The 15,584-nt window shown below is 45.8% G+C and overlaps 1 protein-coding gene across 2 annotated transcripts in view; it reads left to right on the top strand.

The window, feature by feature from the left end:
- Positions 1-13,035: 13,035 nt before the first annotated feature.
- Positions 13,036-15,584, top strand: part of FEZ1 (fasciculation and elongation protein zeta 1) — a 41,841-nt gene continuing 39,292 nt past the window's right edge. For both annotated transcript variants that reach the window (XM_046685811.1, XM_046685810.1), the window contains exon 1: positions 13,036-13,195. The gene's annotated coding sequence lies outside the window, so the exon portion shown is untranslated. The remainder of the gene's footprint in view (positions 13,196-15,584) is intronic.

The following is a 15,584-nucleotide window of genomic DNA, read 5'->3' as shown; positions in this document are numbered from 1 at the left end:
GAGGAAGATCAGCCCTGAGCTAACTACTGCCAATCTTCCTCTTTTTGCTGAGGAAGAATGGCCCTGAGTTAACATCCGTGCCCATCTTCCTCTACTTTATACATGGGACACCTCCCACAGCATGGCTTTTGTCAAGCAGTGCCATGTCCGCACCCGGGACCTGAACCAGCGAACCCCAGGCCGCCAAGGTGGTACATGCGCACTTAACCACTGTGCCACTAGGCTGGCCCTTATTTTCCTTATTTTTGAGTTTTATATTAAAATATATTTCTTTGCATTCGAGAGAAAGCAAATTTTATTTTTGAAAAACCGTGGTGTGGCCTAAGATGGTTGATCCCGGGAGGAACACCACGTGGAGAAAAGCGGCTTCTCAGACTGAAGAGACAGCAGAACATGTTCCGCGTTTTGCCATTTTCCTAGCTAGATGAAGAGCCCAGGCGTATTCGTGTGTTTACGCATTAACACGATCTTCACACTGTGGTGCCTATTTGGACCCCACACTGGGCAAACAATGGACCTGAACTAGTGCCAGGCACCTCTCTCCCTGGGTTTAGGGAAGAGAGAACTTGAATGAAGGTGTCAGGATTTGGTCCAAGGTCCAGCCTGGAGACATCAGAGATAAACAAGGTCCGTCCTCCAACATCTTCTAGGCTGAGACCCCCTCCATGCCTCTTTTTGCCCTGGGGGCAGTAATGGTCTCCCTTTCTCTTTTGGTAGATGGGCGCTGCCTGTGGGAATGTAGCAACTCTTCTTAGTAACCATGGGAACCTTATTGGCATGGCAACCTGGCAGCCACAGTGAAAAGCAGCAAGGGGCAGAGAGAGGAAAGTGGTGGAGGGGTGGAAGTGGTGGGAGGCAGTCCGGTAGAAGAGGGTTGGGGGAAACAGCTTTCCTTCCTACTGAGAAGAGAAAAGGAGGAGGAAAGATGCGCAGCTCTCTGGATGGCCCCAAGTAGAAGCCGCTCACTCCACAATCTAGTTTGAGGCAGGGCTGTAAGCCAAACTGGTCACCAAGACCTAGACTTATTGATGCATTTCTGATTTAAAGTGTGGCTCAGCAGCACCAGGAAAGGAATAGGGGCTGGGAGACAGAGTAAAACATCTCACAACATGTGGGCAAATTCTCACACTAAGTTTTGATTGCAGGCAAAATACCATGCAGAACTTTTGTTCGGCCCTGAGAGTCCCGGCACCTTTTATTAAAGCCTCTAGGGATGAGGAAATTTCCAAGTAGCACCTAAAGCAAGAGAGAAATCTATGCAATAAGGTCGAGAAAGGCTGAGAATGTAGCAAACAAACAAACAAAACCAAGATTCTCTAGGGAGAAAGAAGTTCTACTGGAGAGGGAGGAGCGAGCAGCAGGGCAGTTGGTGGCACCCTGCCTGTCCTTTTTCTGGGCTTCGCTAGAATCCCTGTGTCTCTGATGGACGAGGTGTGGAGTGGGGCTATCCCGGCCTTTCGAGTCAGGTGGCCCTGCGTTAGAACCCCTGCCTTGAACCTTCCTGACCTGTGTGAGCCTCCGATAAATTACTCTCTCTCTTAGACTCCATTTCCTCTTCTCCCAAGATGAAGGATAATAATGCCTGCTTTATAGGGTCATTGTGAAAGTTAAATGAGATTTTAAAAGTTTAATAAACATCAATCTTACTTAAAGGTCCTTGCATGATAGCCACACAGATAATAGCTACTCTTGTTACTCTGCTGGCTCCTTAGAAAAGGCTGTTTGGGTGCTTCTGCAGAATCACCTGAGGTCTGATCAAGTTTTTTTTTTTTAATTAATTGACTTTTTTTTTTTCCTTTTTCTCCCCAAAGTCCCCCAGTACATAGGTGTATATCTTCGTTGCGGGTCCTTCTAGTTGTGGCATGTGGGACACTGCCTCAGCATGGTTTGATGAGCAGTGCCACGTCCACACCCAGGATTTGAACCAATGAAACACTGGGCCGCCTGCAGCGGAGTGCGTGAACTTAACCACTCGGCCACGGGGCCAGCCCCTTTAATGCATTGACTTTTAAAAAATAACAGCTTTATTGAGATATAATCACATACCATAAATGTCACCCTTTTATTATTTTTTTGATGATGACGTCTCTGTTTCCTTTTTTTATTGTTATTTTGGGTGACATTGTATAAATTTCAGGTGTACATCATTATATTTCACCTTCTGTATAGACTACATCGTGTTCCTCACCAAGTCGATTTGCCATCCATCACTGAACAAATGTGTGCGTTTACCCCAAAAGTCACCCCTTTAAAGTGTACAATTCAGTGGATTTTAGTATAGTCACAGAGTTGTGCACCACTATCATGTAATTTTAGCACATTTTCATCACCCCAAAGAAACTACACACCAATTAGCAGTCACTCTCCATTCCCACCTTGACATAGCTCCTGACAACCACTTATTGATTTTCTCTCTCAATGGATTTAACTATTCTAGACATTTTGTATAAGTGGAACCATGCAACTGGTGGCTTTCTGTGTCTGACTTCTTTCACTTAGCATAATGTTTTCAAGGTTCATCAAAGTTGTAGCAAGTATCAGTACTGTGTTCCTTTTCATGGCTGAATAATATTCCATCATATGTATATGCCACAATTTGTTTATCCATTCATCTGTCGAGGAACATTTGGGTTGTTTCCACATTTTTGGCTATTGTGAATAAAGCTACCATGAACATTCAGGTACAAGCTTTTGTGTGTATGTACTGATCAAGTTTTAGTTTATGGTTTACCAGGCCCCATGGCCTACATATGATCAGATAAAGAAATGGAAAATATAAAAGAGAGGCTGATGTCACTACTTCTTTTTAAATTTCCTCTTGACTGTACTTTCCTTGACTCCTATTCCCTCCTTTCTCTTACCCTCAACCTCATCTCTCCCCATAGAGTAGCCTAGTCAGACTCATGCAAATCTCCAGATGTGGCACTCTGGGATGCTCGCAAAAGATGTTCATTTTTCCCCACAAAAGATATTCTGAAAATGTGGAAGGGGGAGAGGGAGAGAGGGAAATGAGACATAAGGCCAGATTTATTATTCAAGGGCAATTAAAATATCATTTAGAAACATTGTTTTTAACTTTTTTATTGAGATAGGCTGTATAAAAAATATATAACCCAATTAATTTTCACACACACACACACACACACACACACCCCATTTAGGAATTACCTATCTACCAAAGTAGGTGTAGACACAGGGTGTCCAGATATGATGCAGAGATAGAGTGCCCAGCTAAATTTGAATCTCAGATGAATCATGAATATTTTTTCAGTATCAGTCTATTTTTTGCAATATTTGTGATATGCTTATTTTAAAAAATTATTCATTGTTTATCTGAGATTCAGATCGAACTGAGCATCCTATATTTTTATTTGGTAACTCTGGCAATCCTAGAAGGAGAAATTAAAGAACAGCCAATGGATATAAATCATTTTTATGACTGGGTAGCAACTGAGGTTTGGTTTGAGGAAATCCCAGAATAAAACGGAATTTAGAGTTAATTTGTAGAATTAATTTACTTTGCTGTCTCTCTAGGGTTTTGTGTAACTAAGTGTTGTGTCAGTTTGCTTTCTCACAATATCTCTGTGAAACACTTAGAAATTTACAAATGGAGAAACAAAGGCAAAGATATTAAAAGACACTCCAAGATCCCTCAGTGAGTTTGGGGTCAATTTAAACAAAATCTTGTGATTGGTTTTCGAAAGAAAATGTAGAGTTTAGATTCATTAAATTTAAGAACGGGAGGGGCTGGCCCGGTGGTGCAGCAGACAAGTTTGCACATTTCACTTCTCAGCAGCCCGGGGTTCACCGGTTCAGATCCCGGGTGTGGACATGGCACCGCTTGGCAAAAGCCATGCTGTGGTAGGCATCCCATATATAAAGTAGAGGAAGATGGGCATGGATGTTAGCTCAGGGCCAGTCTTCCTCAGCAAAAAGAAGAGGATTGGCAGCAGTTAGCTCAGGGCTAATCTTCCTCCAAAAAAAAAAAAAAAGAGCTGGAAAGGATTTTCTTTGAAGCCCTTTATGTTATAGATGAGGAAATTGAGGTTCAGAAAACCTAAGTAATTTTCTCTAAGTCCCAAAGCTAGCTAATGGTAAAGTTGACACTGAAGTCCAAAACTTCTGAATCCTAGCCTAGGGAGCTTTTCCCAGGGCCACACCCTGCATCTTCTCCTCCCTTTAGTTTTCCTCTCTTTTAATGTGGTTTAGATAATCAGATCAGCCATAATCACACAATTATGTGAAACACTAAACTGGGAATTCTTCCTAGATCTTGCAGGCAGTAGACAGCCAAGTTACTTAACATGGATCAAATATTTTTCTATTCCAAACAAAGTTTACCAAAGGATTTAAGAATAATTTCATTTTTCATGGGGCCAGCTCCGTGGCCGAGTGGTTAAGTTTGCATGCTCTGCTGTGGTGGCCCAGGGTTCAGATCCTGGGCGCGGACATGGCACCACTCATCAGGCCACGTTGAGGCAGCGTCCCACATCCCACAACTAGAAGAACCGGCAACTAAGATATACAACTGTGTACAGGGGGGTTTGGAGAGATAAAGCAGGGAAAAAAAAAAAAGAATAATTTCATTTTTCTTAGCTGTAAAGAGTTGCCCTTCCCGGGGCCGGCCCAGTGGTGCAGCGGTTAAGTTCGCACATTCCGCTTGTCAGAGGCCTGGGGTTCACGGGTGCAGACATGGCACCGCTTGGCACACCATGCTGTGGTAGGCATCCCACATATAAAGTAGAGGAAGACAGGCACGATGTTAGCTCAGGGCCAGTCTTCCTCAGCAAAAAAGAGGAGAACTGGCAGTAGTTAGCTCAGGGCTAATCTTCCTCAAAAAAAAAAAAAAAAAAAAGAGTTGCCCTTCCCAGATTTGGGGGAATCTTTTCTTTTCTCATAGGTAATGGTTGAGCTTCCTTTGCTCATACATTTTGCATTTCATCCATGTGGAACCATCATACCCAATGAACAAATTCTTAACCTGAAAAGAATCTGGATTTATCTGAATATGCAAATCTGCAAAATCAGCAGATTTTGAATGATTGTAGATTGCCAAGCTTCTCAAAGCTTCTGGTTTTACATTCGTTCTATGTCTGACTGCTTTGTGTGTTTCTAAGACAGCAGTTAGTACTTTGCCTCATCAACTTCTTTTCACACATTCCTGGGATCTGATCAAAATCCAACAATGAATTTTTCCTTTCACAGCTCTCCAAGCCCAGTCACAATGCCAGCTGTGTCAAGAATTTTGCAGGATATCATTTGGTCTGTATATTTTAAAGGGAGCAATCTTGCTCATCACTAACCCAGCATACCTCTTCTTTGGGGCTTGGTGGTCAATGTTGTTAAGCTCTCACCTTGTATCATGTGACAACCAGACGAGATGGGCTGATTTAAGTCTGGGCTACAACGACTTTGTGAAAAAGGCTAATTGATGAAAACGAGACTTTAGGGGAAATGTGGGTTCTTTGCTCATCATTTTCACAGGGTTGAAAATGCTGTCATGATGCAGTCGGGGCCTTAAAGAGGACAGCTGTGGCCTAGGGCAGCACATGCAGAGAGTGCTGCACTCTGAGGGTTGGCTGGAGAAGTGATTTTTATACGGCTAGACTGGTGCAGTGAAATGGCAGTTTTCTTTGGCATTTTCATTTCAAGTTCATTTCTGAATCATCACATCTCTGCATACCAGGGGATCCTGAGGACAGCAGAAAACAGAGAAAATTACACGAGATTGAGGGAAGAGGGAGTCGGTCCTCGGGGGTTTATACAAATGATGTTCCTGCTTGACCTAAAGAACAAGAAGTTAACCCAAAAGTGAGCTTGTGGAGCTGAACAAAGTCATGAGTGTCCTCCCATCATGACACTGCTGTCTAGGTCTACTTCCCATTTAGAGTGGGAGACAATAATCCTATCCCGTCCCCATTCACCCAGGGCACGTGCTGACCTGTGCTGATAAGTCACTTGGTAGCCACAGAGAAGGGAAAATGAAGGAGGCCTTTCTTTTTGACCACTGTAGATCTAGAAGCTTCTCCCACACTGGGGACCTCCTTCTCCTTTTCCTGTTAAAATTTGTGGTTCTTTCTTGAAATATCCAATTATCTTCTTTATAGAAAAAGAGTTATCATCATATTCACACTTATGGGAATTTCCAATATCTTGAGGGATCTCATTCATTATTTGCCAACTCGTTCATGTATTTTGTCATTTTTCATCAGGTAACAGAGGTGACTATTCTGGAATTTATAATTATTCTTCTGGTTGATTTATTTTCAATTTTTATAGTACTGCTTATTCTTTTTGAAAGTAATTTGGTCTTGCTCTTGGTGCGTATGCCTTGTGGTAGGGAGTAATTACCTGCTGACTAGATGGCTATGAATAGATTTTGAACCTTGGGGAATATTCCATTTCCCTTGTGGAAACAAATCAGGAAGTTTAATCAAGCCTGGAGATAACGTTGGTGCTTGAGAACTACCAGTGATGGAAAAATCAAGTAGTCTTAAAGTGTTATCAGGGATGAGCTCATCTTTATTTGCTGGGCTGTGATTGACGTAAGTTTTCCAATAAAGAATGAGCAGATCATTTCCAGAATGTCATGGAAAACTGACTTCTTCAAGAAGGATCCTTTTAAGGAAGATCAAACAGGATGAGCACAATACATATCATGCTATCACTGAATTTCTTTTCTTTTTTTTTTTGAGGAAGATTAGCCCTGAGCTAACTGCTGCCAATCCTCCTCTTTTTTGCTGAGGAAGACTGGCCCTGAGCTAACATCCATGCCCATCTTCCTCTACTTTATACATGGGATGCCTACCACAGCATGGCTTTTGCCAAGTGGTGCCATGTCCACACCCAGGATCTGAACTGGTGAACCCGGGGCCTCCAAGAAGTGAAACGTGCAAACTTAACTGCTGCGCCAATGGGCCAGCCCCTAAATTTCTAAACTTAGCAAGCCATTCCTTGTTTATGGCTTTGAAAGCCATAAAAAAAAATTTAAAAATCAATAAAAGGAATGGGCAGCCTATTAGGTCATTTCTCATCACTAGAAGAGTCGAAGTAGAAACTGCGTGTAACATCGTCTAGGAGGCTATATTGGTTTCTGAATCCAGCAGGTAGTTAGACTAAATGACCTTTAAATGCTCCATATACTCCAAGATTCTTTGATTCTGTCAGGTAAATTAGGGACTAAAATAAGTTCAGTTCAGGAACTAAAATAAGCCCCTAGAATGTGATGTGTGTGAATCTTGAAGCTATTATTTACCCTGTATCCCCAACAGCCAGCCATTTATACCTATGACCCTGCCTTAGTTTTCCTTAGGTAACATACCCAAGCTTTGGCTCTGCTGGTTCCCTCTGAAGGAAACGCAGCCCTATCCTAGCAGGATGCTCACTCACCCCTTAAAGACCTATGTCTAAGGCAGTGGTTCTCAACCGGGGTGATTTTGCGATTTTTTTCCCCCAGGCGGAAGTCTGAGGTAGTCTGGACACATTTTTGGTTGTTAAACTAGGGGGATGCTACTGGCATCTAGTGGCCAGGGATGCTGCTAAACATATTACAACACACAGGACAGCCCCCAACAATAGAGAATCATCCAGCCCAAAATATCAATAACACCAAGCTTGAGAATCCCTGCCCTGAGTTATGTAAACTTTCGGGCCACACCGCTGCTCTCTTCCTCACTATCCCATGGCAGTCATACAGCTTTGTTTAAAACACTATATCTTCATTAAGGCACCTATCACTTTGTCCAGTGGGAGTGTCATTTGTTTGGAAACTTTTGTAAGCTCTAGAAACTCATGTATAAAAATAAAATTGGACTTTGATTGGAGAGGTGCAGAGGTGGGAACAGCTCCACCTACCAGCCCTAAAGAGGAGTCTTGAAACTCCTAACACCAGCACCACCACACAAGCAGTGCTTCATTTCAGGCCTACCCTAATCCAGTATGATCTCATTTTAACTCATTTCATCTGCAAAGACTCCATTTAGAAATACAGTTAAATCTGAAGTTTGGAGTTGCCTTGGTTTGAATGTCTGTCCTCCCAGAATTCATAGGATAAAAACCTAATACCCAATGTATTGCATTTGGGGCCTTTGGGAGACCTCATGAATGAAGTGGAGCCCTCATGAATGGGATTAGTGCCTTTTTTTTTTTTAAGGAAGATTAGCCCTGAGCTAACATCTGCTGCCAATCCTCCTCTTTTTGCTGAGGAAGACTGGCCCTGAGCTAACATCTGTGCCCATCTTCCTCTACTTTTTATATGTGGGACGCCTACCACAGCATGTCTTGACAAGCGGTGCCATGTTCGCACCCGGGATCTGAACCGGGGAACCCCGGGCTGCCCAGGTGGGACATGCGAACTTCACCGCTGTGCCACCAGGCCGGCCCCAAGGGAATTAGTGCCTTTATGAGAGTGGCCTAAGAGAGATTCTTAGCCCCTTCTACCATGTGAGGACACAGTGAGAGGAGGGCAGTCTGCAACCCAGAAGAGGGCCTTCACCGGGACGTGACCCTGCTGGCACCATGATTGGACTCCCAGCCTTCATGACCAGGAGGAATAAAGTTCTGTTGTTTATAAGCCACCCAGTCTGTGGCACTTTGTTATAGCAGCTGAAACAGACTAAAACACAGATAGACATGAATTTTAGGGGGGAGACTATCCAACCCACTACGGTCTGCCCTCTAGCCTCCTAAAATTCATGCCCACCCCTTGTGCAAAATACGTTCATTCTATCCCAGCATCCCCAAGTCTTAACCCCTTCCAATTTAACTCTAAATCTAAATCTCATCAATTCACAAAGCTCCAAATCAGTTATGGGTGATATTCTGGCTATGATACATCCTGGGGCAAAATTCCTCTCCATCTGTGGACCTGTGAAACTAGTCTGCTTAAAAATACAACGGTAGGACAGATGTAGGATAGATATTCCCAGTCTGAAAGGAAGAAAATGGAAGGGAGAAAGGATCACTGGTCTAAAGGAAGCTCGAAACCCAGCAGGGCAAGTCCCATGAGGTTTCAAGGCCTGAAAATACTCCTCTGTGGCTCAAAGCTCCATTCTCTAGGCCAGGGGCAGTGGCCCTGCCTTCAGAGTCATTCTTTCTTTTTCCTGAAGGATAACGTGTTTACAGCTGAGTCCCTCTATCAGCCTGTTTCCTGATTGTGGAATTTCAGAAGTCTAACAGTCTTCTTTTATTTCATCCCATCTCTGTCCCTTTCAGTCCAGGCTGGCAGTGTTTCTGTTGGGATAAAATTCTCAGAAGCTTTATGTTCAACTCGATGCTTAGGAGTGAAGGGGATCCAGGCCATCTCATTCCTTGTTTATTTTACCATAAGCAGCAAGGAGAAACCAGACCACAACTTCCACACTTTCTTTTTTTTCTCTTCTTCTTCTCCCCAAAGCCTCCCAGTACATAGTAGTATATTCTAGTTGCAGGTCCTTCTAGTTGTGGCATGTGGGACGCCGCCTCAGCATGGCTTGATGAGCAATGCCATGTACGTGCCCAGGATCCGAACACACGAAACCCTGGGCGGCTGAAGCGGAGTACGTGAACTTAACCGCTTGGCCATCGCACTGGCCCCTTCCACACTTTAAATATCTCCTCAGCTGAACATCTGAGTTCCTTGCTTTCAAGTGCTACTTGCCATCCAACAACAGAACACAGTTCAGCCAGGTTCTCTGCCACTTTACAATCAAAATGCCTTCCGTCTAGTTTCTCATAACATGTTTCTCATTTCCATCTGAGACCTTACCAGAAGCACCTTTAACATTCACATTTCTAGCAAAATTCTGTTCATGACAATATATGTATTCTCTGTGGTGACAGAGCTTTCTCTACAACTTTTCTCCTTTTTTCTGAGCCTTTGCCAGAATCCCCTTTAACCCATATTTCCACCAACAGTCTCTTCAGGGAAGTCTAGGCTTTTTCTGTCATATGCCTCAAAATTCCTCCAGCCTCTATCTCCTACCCGATTCCAAAGAACTTCCATATTTCTAAGTATTTGTTACAGCATCACCCCACTTCCCAGTCTCAAAATCTGTATTAGTTTCCTAGAACTGCTGTAACAAAACAGCACAAACTGGACGCCTTAAAATAAGACACATTTATAGTTTCACAGTTCTGGAGGCTAGAAGTCCAAAATCAAGGTGTCAACAGGGCCACGCTCCCTCTGAAGGCTCTCTGGAAGAATCCTTCCTTGACTCTTCCTCGCTTCGTGTGGTTTCTGGCCATCCTTGGGGTCCCCTGGCTTGCAACTGCATTGCTCCAAACTCTGCCTCCATCCCCACATAGCCTTCTTTCCTGTGTCTCCATGTGTCCTCTCTTCTTATGAAGACATCAGTCATTGGATGTAGGGCCATCCTAATCCAGTATGACCTCATCTTAACTAATTACATCTGTAAAGACCCTGTTTCCAAAAACAGTCAGGTCCTGAGGTTCCAGGTGGGTATAAATTGGGGGGAGACTCTATTCAACCCACTACAGCTTCCAAGTAGCAGAGTTTGGAAATCAGTGCACTAAACTCTGAACCTCTCCAAGGCATGCCTTCATTTTTCCCTCCCCAGCTGCTAGCATAGGTCATAGAATGTAATGAAAATGTGGCCTGGAATTTGTACATCTATGCTCATAGCAGCATTATTCACAATAGCCAAGAGGTGGAGACAATCCAAATGTTCATAGATGGATGAATGGATAAACAGAACGTGGTAGATCCACACAATGGAATATCATTCACCTTAAAAAAGGAATGAAATTCTCACACTTGGTACAACATCGATGAACCTCAAAAGCATGTTCAGTAAATAAGGCAGATACAAAAGGACAGATACTGTATGATTCCACTCATATGAGGTACTTAGAATAGTCAAATTCATAGAGACAGAAAATAGAATGGCGGTTACCAGGGGCTGCAGGAAGGTGAATGGGAACTTAGTGTTTAATTGGTAGAGTTTCAGTTTGGGGTGATGAAAAAGTTCTGGGGCCGGCCCAGTGGTGCAGCGGTTAAGCTCGCATGTTGTACTACGGCAGCCCGGGGTTTTCTGGTTCAGGTCCCAGGTGCAAACCACTTGTCAAGTCACGCTGTGGATGTTAACAGATGTTAACTCAGGGCCAATCTTCCTCAGCAAAAACAGGAGGATTGGTGGCAGATGTTAGCTCAGGGCTAACCTCTTTCGGAAAAAAAAAAGTTCTGCAGATGCAGAGTGGTAACAGTTGCAATAATAATGTGAATGTACTTAATGCCACTGGATTGTATACTTAAAAATGGTTAAAATGGTAACTTTTATGTTATGTTATATTTTACCACAATGAAATGAAAGAAATGCTTGCTGGAAGATAACTTTGCTCATGTTCAGGACATCCTTTTTCCAAGTACCTAGAATATCAGTCCTCAGCTTCCAGTTCCTTCAAATCCTCACAAAAATAATAAAAACAACAGAATTCACTTATTTACAACTTATTATATGCCAGGCACTATGCCAAGCATTTTGCATGCACTATATTATTTAATCTGCACAACAACAGTCTTGTAGTAGATATTGGAATTCCCATTTTACAAATGAGGAAACTGAGGCTCAGAGAGGGTAAGTAACTTGCACAAAGTCACCAGCTAATAAGTGGAACCCTGGGATTTGAACTGAGTTTTGTGTAGAGCTCAATCTCTTTATAACTTTGCTGTGCTTCCTTGAAAACCTCTCTCAAGCTGTGAGTCCCATTCTTTGAAAATTGGGACAGAAGGCGGCCTCTAGGACAGTGTCGCCAAGCTTCTCCTAAGGAAGATAGCAGCCAAGACTTATATAGTGCCTTCTATTATGCCTGGAAGTACTTTACACGTATTAACTCCTTTAATCCACAACAGGCCCCAGGAGTGGATGTTATTATTATCTTCATTTTACAGAGGAGGAAATGAGGCACAAGGAGGTTAACTCGCCCAAGTCACAGGACTGGGTATCATCCCAGGAAAGCAGACTCGGGGACCCTTTACCCACCTACTTTTCATCCACTCTAGCAGGAAGAAATCCTCTGGTAATGCCACCAAAGGGTCAAAGTGACCAACTCTTCCCCTCATCTCATCAGAACCTTATTCCTTTGCTTGGCTTTCTTCACATGATTGAAATGCTTATGGAATTAATGCATGATTGCGCAAAGGAAAGCTCCCTGCTGCTTTCAGGCGAAGTTCTCAGCTTAGCCCAGAGATACTTTGCCGTCAGACTCCCACTGGATCCCCTGTCCTCGTCTCTAGCTTGACAAAAGTCCTTGGGGTTCTCCAAGCAGACATGCTCTTCCGGGTACCTTCCACTGATGCTTGCAGTTCTTGCACTTTTAGTTGTCTGCTTTCGTGGATTATTAGACTTTGCAGTAACAGCATCTATAAGCACGGTCTTAGGCATGGTAGACAAGCTAAATGAATGAGGAGTAAATTTTCACAAGGCCCCAGTCCTCCCTTATATGCCTCGTGAATCTTACCCTATTATTTCAAGTCCTCCTGGGCCAGAAACCTCACTCAGCTTTATCTGCCTGGATCCAGCTCCCACCCTCCATCTTTGGGTGATAAGAGCATTTATCGCTTCTGGCTTGAGGTCTGAACCCTGTTTGGGGTGGCCAGTATCTCTCAGCTTGCCCATCTCAGGCCCCAGTAGAGTAGAATGGGGAGTCCAGAAAGTCCTAGGGGGGGTCTCTGAGTGTGTCCGCGGACATCCGCCAGCCCATCCACTCAGCTACCCGCCTGCATTTTTATGGAGAATCTACGGTGTCAGGCACTGTGAGGTATCCACATTGGGAGTTCTTGCACGCACCCATCTTAGAGCGTCTGAATATTCATGAGGGAAGCAGAAAGGCCAATGTTAAAGGAGGGAGAAATAGTAATTCATAAATATTAATCAAGGCAGGCCACATGCTCCAAGGAAGGCTATGAATGTTAACGAGAGGATGACGTATGGGTCCCGCGCGCGCCAGTTGGGCGAGTGCCCGAGCGCGGGCGCGGCCCCGGGAGCCTGGGCACGAGCAAGGGGAGCGGGGCGGAGGGGCGGAGGGGCGGGTGGAGGAGGCGAGCTGAGCCGGGCGCCCGCGGAGCTGCGGGGGGAGCGCTCGCTGGCTCGCCGCTGCCGCTGCCGCTGCGCTGCGCTCCGGCCACTCGCCGCGGCCCGTGGATGGGGGTGTCCAGCTGAGCCCCGTGATCCGCCTCCCTCCACCAGGACCTGCACAGGTGCCGTCGCGGGGGGCGACCTTAGTCCGGACTGACCCACTGCCGTGGGTGGGGGTTGGATGGGGGTGGTGAAGGAGGCCCCGCGACTCGGGATGCCCCGGCCAGCAGGTCTGGGAGCGCCGCAGCTCCGCACCCGCAACCTGTCCCATCCTGGAATCGGAAAGGAAGAGCCCGGAGGCCGTCGCCCTCCTGCCCAGCCCTTCATGGGAGCACAGCTGGGATGCAGCTCCCGGGGCCGGGAGATGTGGGATGCTGGGCACTTCAAGCATTATCAGAGCCTCGGCCCCCCAGCCAGGCCTGGTCTGTGTGTGTGTGTGTGTGTGTATGTGTGTGTGTGTGTGAGAGAGAGATATGGGAGGCGGCGCGGTCTAGGGCTGGGGGCGGCAGAGAACGCCGCCCGATGGTGCTGGAGCAGTGGGTCGGTACCTCCTCCTGGGACCGTTATCTGATCTAGTCACCCTTAAAAGCCCCAGAAACATCCATACCCCTAAGAACCTGACCCCGCCCGTGCCCCTCCCCAGGACCGTGCATTCCTGCAGAGTCAGAACTGCTGGCAGCTGCCGCAGTCGCTGGGAGAGCGATTGTTTTACCACGGAACAGGTCGGAGAAAGGATGTGTGTGGTGGTGCGGGGGGCGCGCTGCCCTCCTGTGGGCCCGGGGCCTCTGGAGCTCGGGGGCGCAACGCCTGACAGAGCCCCACTATTATCACAACCCTCTCTTCTCTCTTGCCTCTCCCTTCCCTCCTCGCGGCTCGGCACCCCTGAGCCCTCCCACACTCCGGTATCCCGGTCTTGTTTGGGCAAAAGGGCCGTGGAGTGTGTGTGCGGCCTGCGAGATGAGCCGAGCTTTCTCGGAGCGCCAGCTATTGTGCTGCTTGGAGGAGCCTTTCTTTACCCCAACAGTCGGGGGGAGGTGCGGGATGTGAGCTGAGGGTGAATGGAGCAGCAGGAGGAGGGGGAAGAGGTGGAAGCAGAATCACAAAGGGGTTGCTGACTTGTAAGCAATGAAATACTCTGTCAAAATGTGATGCTGGCACAAACATATACATACACTGACTGGGTTTTGCTGAGGAGCAGTAGGAAAATTGAAGGTAGACCGGTGGAGGGCAGGTTTTAGGGATGGATATTGCGGGAAGAGGGCATGGAATCAATTGATATATGGGGTGAGTAACAGGAAGCAGGGGGAGATGGAATGGGGCCTCTGTGGAGGTGCAGAGGCCCAGCATGGGGAGGCACGGGGAATTCTCTGCTGCTCCACTCCATGCTGCTCAGCTCAGCAAAGCAGTGACTAGTAATTTGTACCGCAGCCCCAAGCTGCGGCTAGTGCATCATTGTGCTGCACGAGAGGCTTAGCGTTTCCTACTGGGTCTCTGTTAAGCTCCCGGCCCTCTTTTCTTTTCCAAATTACACCACCTATTGGGAGCCAAAATAAATGGAATAGATTATAGGACATAATCAAACTACAGGCTTGTACTCTGTTCTATGACAAAGAGAAAAAGACAAGACAACTCTCCCATGGTTTCTTCTTTCTGCCATTTTTCATGTGGTTTTTAAAAGATGATTTGGAAGTGTAGCGAAAGAGGAGAAACTATCACTTGTATTAACCCCAGCTTATAAGGGGAGGGGGCCTCTGAGATGAGTTGTGAATGAAGACAGGGGCAAGCTTGCCAGGATACAAGAGCAGGACATTTCAATTGGGAGGCAAAGGCACCCCACCAAGAGAGAAGAGCAAAAGAAAGTGAGCTAAAGGAGGGAGAGAAGGGGGTACCATTTCAAGAAGGGTTGCCAGCCCCAACCCAGAGGCGCCTCCTTGATGCCATGGGAGGGCCAGTGAGAATGCCTGCCTCTCGCCTCCTCTGCCACAGCCGCGGGTCTTTCTACAGCTGCGGTGCTCAGTCTGGGTGCTGAGTGACTTCCGATTCTCAGCACAGGCTTTCAGTTTTAGCTTCATCCTCAGCTGGTCATTCATGCAGAGCTTCTTGGCTCCTAGGGAGTGAGTTGATGAGGCTATATTCTGGATTGTTCAAATGATCATGTTTCTGAACTTTAGAGCTCTGATATCCATTTCTTTTTCTATAATCTTCTAGATGAATCCATCTTCTCTAGAGCCTGCTTGGGCTGAGGGTGGGCATAATCTTCCTGTTGCCAACACTCAAAACTCAATCTTAGTCCTAGATTCTGGTTGGAGTGCCCTCTTGTTGCTGGTTAATAGTATAGATTGTGCCATTTCAAGTCAGCACTCCCATTGGTATCAGCTATTCATTCCAGCTGCCCCTTCTCTCCTAGAGAAGAGTGCAAGTTTAAAGGAAGTGTAAATATCTGGAACATTGGCTGGTTAGCTTTCATGTCTCTCTGAAATGGGACCAGTGATCCAGGAGGCTCTGACCAAA

The sequence above is a fragment of the Equus quagga genome, chromosome 14 (assembly GCF_021613505.1).
Source record: "Equus quagga isolate Etosha38 chromosome 14, UCLA_HA_Equagga_1.0, whole genome shotgun sequence".
Taxonomy (NCBI): Eukaryota; Metazoa; Chordata; class Mammalia; order Perissodactyla; family Equidae; genus Equus; species Equus quagga.
This window is presented reverse-complemented; position numbering and strand designations above follow the sequence as displayed.